The 10,978-nt window shown below is 42.6% G+C and overlaps 1 long non-coding RNA gene across 1 annotated transcript in view; it reads right to left on the bottom strand.

Moving 5' to 3' along the window:
• The window catches only part of LOC149977368 (uncharacterized), a 29,616-nt gene extending 23,338 nt beyond the window's left edge, over window positions 1–6,278 (bottom strand). The window contains exon 1 of the long non-coding RNA XR_016486526.1: window positions 6,103–6,278. This is a non-coding gene — a long non-coding RNA (uncharacterized LOC149977368). The remainder of the gene's footprint in view (window positions 1–6,102) is intronic.
• Window positions 6,279–10,978: the final 4,700 nt, after the last annotated feature.

The raw sequence follows: 10,978 nt of genomic DNA, 5'->3' as shown, positions 1-10,978 counted from the left end.
TCTGGTCAGCTTCTTCAAAAATGCTGAATCCCACATCCTTGGCTGATGCCCCTCTTTTTATAAAGGGCAATGGGTTGCAAATAACTCTTTGATGTTCCTCATTGGTATGAAAATTAAATTTGCTCTTGTTTTGTAACTGGATCTGCAAACAGGCATTCATGGTTCTGTCCCATCAACAAACCTTTGAAACTTTTGGCTCCTGTTTGGATGTCTGTGGGTAAACATAATTCCCATAGCAACGCTGGTGACGTTGGCTACAATGTTGCAAGAGAAGTGCTGTTTCTTGTATAATGCTCTCTTGTTTCTTCAGAGGACTGTTTCACTTTGTTGTCCTTTCTTCTTTTCCTTTTTCTCTTGCTCCTTATTTTGTCCTTATTTTCTTCTGTTAACTAGAGATTCTTTTTTTGTTATTCTTTGTAAGCTAGCTAGCTTCTTCCAGGATAGAGTCCCTAGCAACTGCTTAGCAACATGTAAACAATTCAGCTAACAATTCAGAAACTCAGCTAAGATAACTGTATAATTTTATGAAAAATAGTCTACTTTTTCAAAATCCTGTCTTTTTGGTTTGTTGCTTGTATTGTCTTCATCGAGTCTTGCAGTTTTCTTTTTTTCTTTTTTCTCTCCCTCTCTCTCTCTCTCTCTCTCTCTCTCTCTCTCTCTCTCTCTCTCTCCTCTCTCTCTCTCTGCCCCTTCTCTCTCTCTCTCTCTCTCTCTCTCTCTCTCTCTCTCTCCCTCTCTCTCTCTCTCTCTCTCTCTCTCTCTCTCTCCTCTCTCTCTCTCTGCCCCTTCTCTCTCTCTCTCTCTCTCTCTCTCTCTCTCTCTCTCTCTCTCCCTCTCTCTCTCTCTCCTCTCTCTCTCTCTCTCTCTCTCTCTCTCTCTCTCTCTCTCTCTCTCCCTCTCTCTCTCTCTCTCTCTCTCTCTCTCTCCTCTCTCTCTCTCTGCCCTCTCTCTCTCTCTCTCTCTCTCTCTCTCTCTCTCTCTCTCTCTCTCTCCCTCTCTCTCTCTCTCTCTCTCTCTCTCTCTCTCTCTCTCTCTCTCTCTCTCTCTCCCTCTCTCTCTCTCTCTCTCTCTCTCTCTCCTCTCTCTCTCTCTCTGCCCCTTCTCTCTCTCTCTCTCTCTCTCTCTCTCTCTCTCTCCCTCTCTCTCTCTCTCTCTCTCTCTCTCTCTCTCTCTCTCTCTCTCTCTCTCTCTCTCTCTCCCTCTCTCTCTCTCTCTCTCTCTCTCTCTCTCTCTCTCTCTCTCTCTCTCTCTCTCTCTCTCCCTCTCTCTCTCTCTCTCCTCTCTCTCTCTCTCTCTCTCTCTCTCTCTCTCTCTCTCTCTCTCTCTTTCTCTCTCTCTCTCTCTCTCTCTCTCTCTCTCTCTCTCTCTCTCTCTCTCCCTCTCTCTCTCTCTCTCTCTCTCTCTCTCTCTCTCTCTCTCTCTCTCTCTCTCTCTCTCTCTCTCTCTCTCTCTCTCTCTCTCTCTCTCTCTCTCTCTCTCTCTCTCTCTGTTAAATTCTTTAATCGATTGTCTTAATCTATAACAGTGATGCAAATGCACCACTTCATTGGGACCACACACACCGTGCTGTCATCACTTTAAGAAGAAGTCAGACATGCATTTATAGATATTTTTATGTTATGATGATATTTCTACTTTGAAAACAAAAATGTAAACGAGTCTTTATGAGTATTGAAAATAGCCGTATTCCACAAAGAGCTTTGGATAAGTATATATATAAACAGAGTGATGCTTTTAATAATGTATGTTTCACATTTCATTTAAACAGTGAATAAATGCGCTGTTGATTTAATTTCTGTTTCCAGTTGGATTTAAATATCCAGGGCGCAACAAAATAAATGAATGATATCTTTCTGTGTGGTGTAGTGTTGTTGTCTCCAAGGGCTCATTAATATACATACATGTGGCAGTGTGGAAAGGGAGTCAGGCTAGCCTTAACTAGAGAGATACAGAGACCCTAATGATATGAGACATATTATAAGTACCAATCACTATGGTGACTCAATAAGGCCCCTGCTGTTATACTTATTGATATTTGGTTCGTTCCAAGAAAAACACCATCTCTCTTACTTAAATCTAGAAATTAGTATCATTGACTTTAAAGCCTGTTATATTACAGCGCATTCCTAAAGTACTCAATCCCTTGACGTTTTCCTATTTTTGTTACGTTATAGCTCTGTAATCTAAAATTGATTGTTTAATTTTTTCCCCCCATCAATCTACACACCTACATAATGACACAAACGCAAAACAGGTGTTTAAGAAAATGTTTGCAAATGTACTAAAAGTAGGAATATCACATTAACAGAAGTATCAACACCCTTAACTCAGTATTTGCTTGCTCAACTTCTTCCCTGGGGTTTATTATGGATCCCCATTAGATCCTGGGGTTTATTATGGATCCCCATTAGTTCTGGGGTTTATTATGGATCCCCATTAGTTCCTGGGGTTTATTATGGATCCCCATTATTTCCTGGGGTTTATTATGGATCCCCATTAGTTCCTGGGGTTTATTACGTATTGCCATTAGTTCCTGGGGTTTATTATGGATCCCCATTAGTTCCTGGGGTTTATTATGGATCCCCATTAGTCTCCTGCCAAGGTCAGCAGCCACTCTTCCTGGGAATTTTATCATGGATCCCAGTTAGTTCCCTGGGGTTTATTACGAATCCCTCATTAGTTCCTGGGGTTTATTATGGATCCCCATTAGTTCCTGGGGTTCATCATGGATCCCATTAGTTCCTGGGTATTTATCAGAGTGCATCTCCATGATTCCCTGGGGGTTTATTATGGTCCCCATTACTTCCTGACAAGGCGACAGCTACTCTTCCTGGGCTTCATTATGGATCCCCATTAGTTCCTGACAAGGCGACAGCTACTCTTCCTGGGGGTTTATTATGGATCCCCATTAGTTCCCTGGTGTTCATCATGGGATCCCCATTAATTCCAGGGGTCTATTATGGATCCCCATTAGTTCCTGTCAAGGCAGCAGCTACTCTTCCTGGGGTTTATTATGGTTCCCCATTAGTTCCTGTCAAGGCAGCAGCTACTCTTCCTTGGGTTTATTATGGATCCCCATTAGTTCCTGTCAAGGCAGCAGCTACTCTTCCTGTGGTTTATTAAGGATCGCCATTAGTTCCTGCCAAGGCAGCAGATACTCTTCCTGGGGTTTATTATTGATCCTCATTAGTTCCTATCAGGGTAGGAGCTACTCTTCCTGGGGTTTATTATTGATCCCCATCAGTTCCTTTCAAGACAGCAGCTACTCTTCCTGGGTTTATTATGGATCCCCATTAGTTCCTTTCAAGACAGCAGCTACTCTTCCTGGGGTTTATTGTGGATCCCCATTAGTTCCTGTCAAGACAGCAGCTACTCTTCCCGGGGTTTATTATGGATCCCCAATAGTTCCTGACCAAGGCAGCAGCTACGCTTCCTGGTGTTTATTATGGATCCCCATTAGTTCCTTTCAAGACAGCAGCTACTCTTCCTGGGGTTTATTATGGATCCCCATTAGTTCCTGTCAAGACAGCAGCTACTCTTCCCGGGGTTTATTATGGATCCCCATTAGTTCCTGTCAAGGCAACAGCTACTCTTCCTGGTGTTTATTATGGATCCCCATTAGTTCCTTTCAAGACAGCAGCTACTCTTCCTGGGGTTTATTATGGATCCCCATTAGTTCCTTTCAAGACAGCAGCTACTCTTCCTGGGTTTTTTTATGGATCCCCATTAGTTCCTGTCAAGACAGCAGCTTCTCTTCCCGGGGTTTTTTATGGATCGCCGTTAGTTCCTGTCAAGGAAGCAGCTTCTCTTCCCGGGGTTTATTATGGATCGCCGTTAGTTCCTGTCAAGGCAACAGCTACTCTTCCTGGTTTTTTTTATTATAGATCCCCATTAGTTCCTGCCAAGGCAGCAGCTACTCGTCCTGGGTTTTATTATGGATCCCCATTAGTTACTGTCAAGGCAACAGCTGCTCTTCCTGGGGTTTATTATGTGGTTTATTATGGATCCCCATTAGGTCCTGCCAAGGCAGCAGCTACTCTTCCTGGGGTTTATTATGGATCCCCATTAGTTCCTGTCAAGACAGCAGCTACTCTTCCTGGGGTTTATTATGGATCCCCAATAGTTCCTGACCAAGGCAGCAGCTACGCTTCCTGGTGTTTATTATGGATCCCCATTAGTTCCTTTCAAGACAGCAGCTACTCTTCCTGGGGTTTATTATGGATCCCCATTAGTTCCTGTCAAGACAGCAGCTACTCTTCCTGGGGTTTATTATGGATCCCCATTAGTTCCTGTCAAGACAACAGCTACTCTTCCCGGGGTTTATTATGGATCCCCAGTAGTTCCTGTCAAGGCAACAGCTACTCTTCCTGGGGTTTATTATGGATCCCCATTAGTTCCTGTCAAGGCAACAGCTACTCTTCCTGGGGTTTATTATGGATCCCCATTAGTTCCCTGGGTTTATTATGGATCCCCATTAGTTCCAGGGGTTTATTATGGATCCCCATTAGTTCCTGTCAAGGCAGCAGCTACTCTTCCTTGGGTTTATTATGGTTCCCCATTAGTTCCTGTCAAGGCAGCAGCTACTCTTCCTGGGGTTTATTATGGATCCCCATTAGTTCCTGTCAAGGCAGCAGCTACTCTTCCTGTGGTTTATTAAGGATCCCCATTAGTTCCTGCCAAGGCAGCAGCTACTCTTCCTGGGGTTTATTATTGGTCCTCATTAGTTCCTATCAGGGTAGCAGCTACTCTTTCTGGGGTTTATTATTGATCCCCATCAGTTCCTTTCAAGACAGCAGTTACTCTTCCTGGGTTTATTATGGATCCCCATTAGTTCCTTTCAAGACAGCAGCTACTCTTCCTGGGGTTTATTATGGATCCCCATTAGTTCCTGTCAAGACAGCAGCTACTCTTCCCGGGGTTTATTATGGATCCCCATTAGTTCCTGTCAAGGCAACAGCTACTCTTCCTGGTGTTTATTATGGATCCCCATTAGTTCCTTTCAAGACAGCAGCTACTCTTCCTGGGGTTTATTATGGATCCCCATTAGTTCCTTTCAAGACAGCAGCTACTCTTCCTGGTTTTTTTTTATGGATCCCCATTAGTTCCTGTCAAGACAGCAGCTTCTCTTCCCGGGGTTTATTATGGATCGCCGTTAGTTCCTGTCAAGGAAGCAGCTTCTCTTCCCAGGGTTTATTATGGATCGCCGTTAGTTCCTGTCAAGGCAACAGCTACTCTTCCTGGGGTTTATTATAGATCCCCATTAGTTCCTGCCAAGGCAGCAGCTACTCGTCCTGGGTTTTATTATGGATCCCCATTAGTTCCTGTCAAGGCAGCAGCTGCTCTTCCTGGGGTTTATTATGTGGTTTATTATGGATCCCCATTAGGTCCTGCCAAGGCAGCAGCTACTCTTCCTGGGGTTTATTATGGATCCCCATTAGTTCCTGTCAAGACAGCAGCTACTCTTCCTGGGGTTTATTATGGATCCCCATTAGTTCCTGACCAAGGCAGCAGCTACGCTTCCTGGTGTTTATTATGGATCCCCATTAGTTCCTTTCAAGACAGCAGCTACTCTTCCTGGGGTTTATTATGGATCCCCATTAGTTCCTGTCAAGACAGCAGCTACTCTTCCTGGGGTTTATCATGGATCCCCATTAGTTCCTGTCAAGACAACAGCTACTCTTCCCGGGGTTTATTATGGATCCCCATTAGTTCCTGTCAAGGCAACAGCTACTCCTCCTGGGGTTTATTATGGATCCCCATTAGTACCTGCCAAGGCAGCAGCTACTCTTCCTGGGGTTTATTATGGATTCCCATTAGTTCCTGTCAAGGCAGCAGCTACTCTTCCTGGGGTCCAAACACATTAAGGCACTTACAAAAGATAAAACAGAACATCACATAACATTCTTATCACCTCATGTCTACAATAGAAAATGTATATAACCACCATTCAATGTTATTTCAATGTCCGTATGTGTAGCCTGCTGGCGTTTTTGCGTGTATCCCTCCATCTATACCTGAGTGTGTGTCTCTTCGTCCCTGCTGTTCCATAAGGTGTTTTTTAACCTGTTTTTTTAAATCGGATTCTACTGCTGCATCAGTTACCTGATGTGGAATAGAGTTCCATGTAGTCATGGCTCTATGTAGTTCTGTGTTCCTCCCATAGTCTGTTTTGGACTTGGAGATTGTGAAGAGACCTCTGGTGGCATGTCTAGTGGGGTTTGTGTGGGTGTCTGATTCAGCTTGTCACACCTGTTAAAAAAACAAGTAGTGATGATATCAATCTCTCTTCCACTTTCACTCATGAGATACTGACTAGGTATTTCATTGATGTTAGCTCTCCGAGTGCTTTTAAGGGCCATATATTTAGGACTAACTTATTCCTTGCCACCCATTCTGAAACTAAATGCAGCTCTTTGTTAAGTGTTGCAGTAATTTTAGTTGCTGCAGTAGCTGACGTGTGTAGTGTTGAGTCATCCACCAGTGGCTTGTCGTTAGTAAAGATTGAAAAAAGTAAGGGGCCTATGGAGCTGCCCTGGGGAATTCCTGCTTCTACAGTGCCTTGCGAAAGTATTCAGACCCCTTGAACTTTGCGACCTTTTGCCACATTTCAGGCTTCAAACATAAAGATATAAAACTGTATTTTTTTGTGAAGAATCAACAACAAGTGGGACACAATCATGAAGTGGAACGACATTTATTGGATATTTCAAACTTTTTTAACAAATCAAAAACTGAAAAATTGGGCGTGCAAAATTATTCAGCCCCTTAACTTTCAGTGCAGCAAACTCTCTCCAGAAGTTCAATGAGGATCTCTGAATGATCCAATGTTGACCTAAATGACTAATGATGATAAATACAATCCACCTGTGTGTAATAAAGTCTCCGTATGAATGCACCTGCACTGTGATAGTCTCAGAGGTCCGTTAAAAGCGCAGAGAGCATCATGAAGAACAAGGAACACACCAGGCAGGTCCGAGATACTGTTGTGAAGAAGTTTAAAGCCTGATTTGGATACAAAAAGATTTACCAAGCTTTAAACATCCCAAGGAGCACTGTGCAAGCGATAATATTGAAATGGAAGGAGTATCAGACCACTGCAAATCTACCAAGACCTGGCCGTCCCTCTAAACTTTCAGCTCATACAAGGAGAAGACTGATCAGAGATGCAGCCAAGAGGCCCATGATCACTCTGGATGAACTGCAGAGATCTACAGCTGAGGTGGGAGTCTCTGTCCATAGGACAACAATCAGTCGTATATTGCACAAATCTGGCCTTTATGGAAGTGGCAAGAAGAAAGCCATTTCTTAAAGATATCCATAAAAAGTGTCGTTTAAAGTTCGCCACAAACCACCTGGGAGACACACCAAACATGTGGAAGAAGGTGCTCTGGTCAGATGAAACGGAAATTGAACTTTTTGGCAACAATGCAAAACGTTATATTTGGGGTAAAAGCAACACAGCTCATCACCCTGAACACACCATACCCACTGTCAAACATGGTGGTGGCAGCATCATGGTTTGGGCCTGCTTTTCTTCAGCAGGGACAGGGAAGATGGTTAAAATTGATGGGAAGATGGATGGAGCCAAATACAGGACCATTCTGGAAGAAAACCTGATGGAGTCTGCAAAAGACCTGAGACTGGGACGGAGATTTGTCTTCCAAAAAGACAATGATCCAAAACATAAAGCAAAATCTACAATGGAATGGTTCAAAAATAAACATATCCAGGTGTTAGAATGGCCAAGTCAAAGTCCAGACCTGAATCCAATCGAGAATCTGTGGAAAGAACTGAAAACTGCTGTTCACAAATGCTCTCCATCCAACCTCACTGAGCTCGAGCTGTTTTGCAAGGAGGAATGGGCAACAATTTCAGTCTCTCGATGTGCAAAACTGATAGAGACATACCCCAAGCGACTTACAGCTGTAATCGCAGCAAAAGGTGGCGCTACAAAGTATTAACTTAAGGGGGCTGAATAATTTTGCACGCCCAATTTTTTCAGTTTTTGATTTGTTAAAAAAGTTTGAAATATCCAATAAATGTCATTCCACTTCATGATTGTGTCCCACTTGTTGTTGATTCTTCACAAAAAAATACAGTTTTAAATCTTTATGTTTGAAGCCTGAAATGTGGCAAAAGGTCGCAAAGTTCAAGGGGGCCGAATACTTTCGCAAGGCACTGTACCTGGACTATGTTGGATAGGATTGCATTTAGAACCCTCTCTGTCTTCTGTTAGATAGGTAACTCTTTATCCACGTTAAAGCCATAACAAATACATTTTTTTTTCCAGCAGCAGACCTTGATCAACAATGTCGAAAGCTACACTGAAGTCTAACAAGACAACCCCCACAATAATTGTATCATCAATGTCTCTCAGCCATTCATCCATCATTTGTGTAAGTGCTGTGCTTGTTGAATGTCCTTCCCTATAAGAAAGCTGAAAATCTGTTGTCAATTTGTTTACTGTGAAATAGCAATGTATCTAGCCAAACACAATTATTTCCTAAAGTTTACAAATGGATCTTAACATGCTGATTGGTCGGCTATTTGAGCCAGTAAAGGGGGCTTTACTATTTCTAGATAGCAGAACGACTTTTGCTTCCATCCAGGCCTGAAGGCACACACTATCTAGTTGACTTATATTGAAGATGTGGCAAATAGGAGTGACAATATCGTCTGCTATTATCCTCAGTAATTTTCCATCTAGATGGTCAGAACCCGGTGGCTTGTCATTGTTGATGGACAATACTTTTTTTCACCTCTTCCAGACTGAATTTACAGAATTTAAAAGTACTATTGTCCTTCATAGTTTGGTCCGATATACTTGGATGTGTAGTGTCAGCGTTTGTTGCTGGCATGTCATGCCTAAGTTTTGCTTATCTTGCCAATACAAAAGCCATTAAGTGGTTGAGCATCAGTGTGTTGTGTGATGATTGAGCTGATATCAATGAATGAAGTCAAGTTTGCCTTTTTTCCCAAAATGTAATTTAAGCTCCAAAGCTTTTTACTTTTCATTCTTTATACTGTATTATTTGTTTTTGTTTCTTAGTATAGTTTATTTTTATTTTGTAAAATAATTTATTAGTTTGCAGTACATTTGCTAATAAATTGTACAGCCAGACTTATTTGTCATTCCTTTTGCCTCATCCCTCTCAACCATACAATTTTCCAATGCCTCGTCAATCCATGGGGATTTAACAGTTTTTACATTTTCTTAATGGGTGCATGCTTATTAGTAACTGGAACATTCATAAATGTTTCAAGTGCAGCATCTGGTTGCTCCTCATTACACACCACAGACCAACACATTATTTACATCATCAACATAAGAATCACTACAAAACCTATTGTATGACCTCTTATACACTACATTCGGCCCAGCCTTTGGAACTTTGCCTTTCCTAGATATGGCTACTATATTGTGATCACTACATCCTATGCATTTGGATACTGCTTTAAAGCACATTTCTGCAGCATTAGTAAAGATGTGATCAATACCTACTGATGATTTCATTCTTGTGTTGTTTGTAACTACCCTGGTAGGTTGACTGATAATCTGAACCAGTTTGCAGGTACTGGTTACAGTTTGAAGACTTTTGTTGAGAGGGCAGCTTGATGAGAGCCAGTCAATATTTAAATCACCCATAAAATATACTTCTCTGTTTATATCATATACATTATCAAGCATTTCACACGTTATCCTGTTAGCACTTGGTGATATGAAGCAGCTTCACATAGACTTTAGGTGAGGCAACAATTACCGCATTAAGTCTTCTTGGGTATGACAAAACAAGCTTGGCCTGTATTTGGGGAGTTTCTCCCATTCTTCTCTGCATGTCCTCTCAAGCTCTGTCAGGTTGGATGGGGAGCGTCACTGGACAGTTATTTTCAGGTCTCTGCAGAGATGTTCGATCTGGTTCAAGTCAGGGCTCTGGCCGGGCCAATCAAGGACATTCAGAGATTTGTCCTGAAGCCACTCTTGCATTGTCTTGGCTGTGTGTTTAGGGTTGTTCTCCTGTTGGAAGGTGAACCTTTGCACCAGTCTGAGGTCCTGAGAGCTTTGGAGCATGTTTTCGTCAGGGATCTCTTTGTACTTTGCTCCGTTCATCTTTCCCTCAATTCTGAATAGTTTCCCAGTCCCTGTTGATGAAAAACATCCCCACAGCATGACGCTACCACCACCATGCTTCACCGTAGGGCTGATGCCAGGTTTCCTCCAGACGTGACACTTTGGGTTCAGGCCAAAGTTGAAGAAAAAGTGAATCTTGTTTCTCATGGTCTGCGAGTCTTTAAGGGACTTTTGGCAAACTCAAGTGGGCTTCCATGTGCCTTTTACTGAGGAGTGGCTTCCGTCTGGCCAACCTCCCATTAAGGTCTGATTGGTGGAGTGCTGCGGAGATTATCTCCACAGAGGAACTCTGGAGCTCTGTCAAGGTGACCATCAGGCTCTTGGTCACCTCGTTGACCAAGGCCCTTCTCTCCCAATTGCTTAGTTTGGCTGGACGGCCAGCTCTATGAAGAGTCTTTGTGGTTCCAAATTTCTTCCGTTTAGGAATGATGAGGGCCGCTGTGTTCTTGGGGACCTTCAATGCTGTAAAAATGTTTTGGTACCTTTCCCCAGATATGTGCTTAAACACTATCTTGTCTCAGAGCTCTACAGACAATTCCTTTGACCCCATGGCTTAGTTTTTGTTCTGACATACACTGTCAACTGTGGGGTCTTATATAGACAGTTGTGTGCCTTTCCAAATCATGTCCAATCAATTGAATTTACCACAAGTGGACTCCAATCAAGTTATGGAAACATCTCAAGGATGCTCAATGGAAACAGAATGCACCTGAGCTCAATTTCGAGTCTCATAGCAAAGGGGCTGAATAGAAACCTGTTTCCACTTTGGCATTATGGGTATTGTGTGTAGATTGCTGAGGATTTGTTTTATTTAAACAGTTTTAGAAAAAAAGCTGTAATGTAACAGAA

The sequence above is a fragment of the Oncorhynchus mykiss genome, chromosome 15 (genome assembly GCF_057628025.1).
Source record: "Oncorhynchus mykiss isolate SJ-2025 chromosome 15, ASM5762802v1, whole genome shotgun sequence".
Taxonomy (NCBI): domain Eukaryota; kingdom Metazoa; phylum Chordata; class Actinopteri; order Salmoniformes; family Salmonidae; genus Oncorhynchus; species Oncorhynchus mykiss.
Note: the sequence above shows the minus strand (reverse complement) of the source record. Positions and strands in the feature narration are given on the sequence as shown.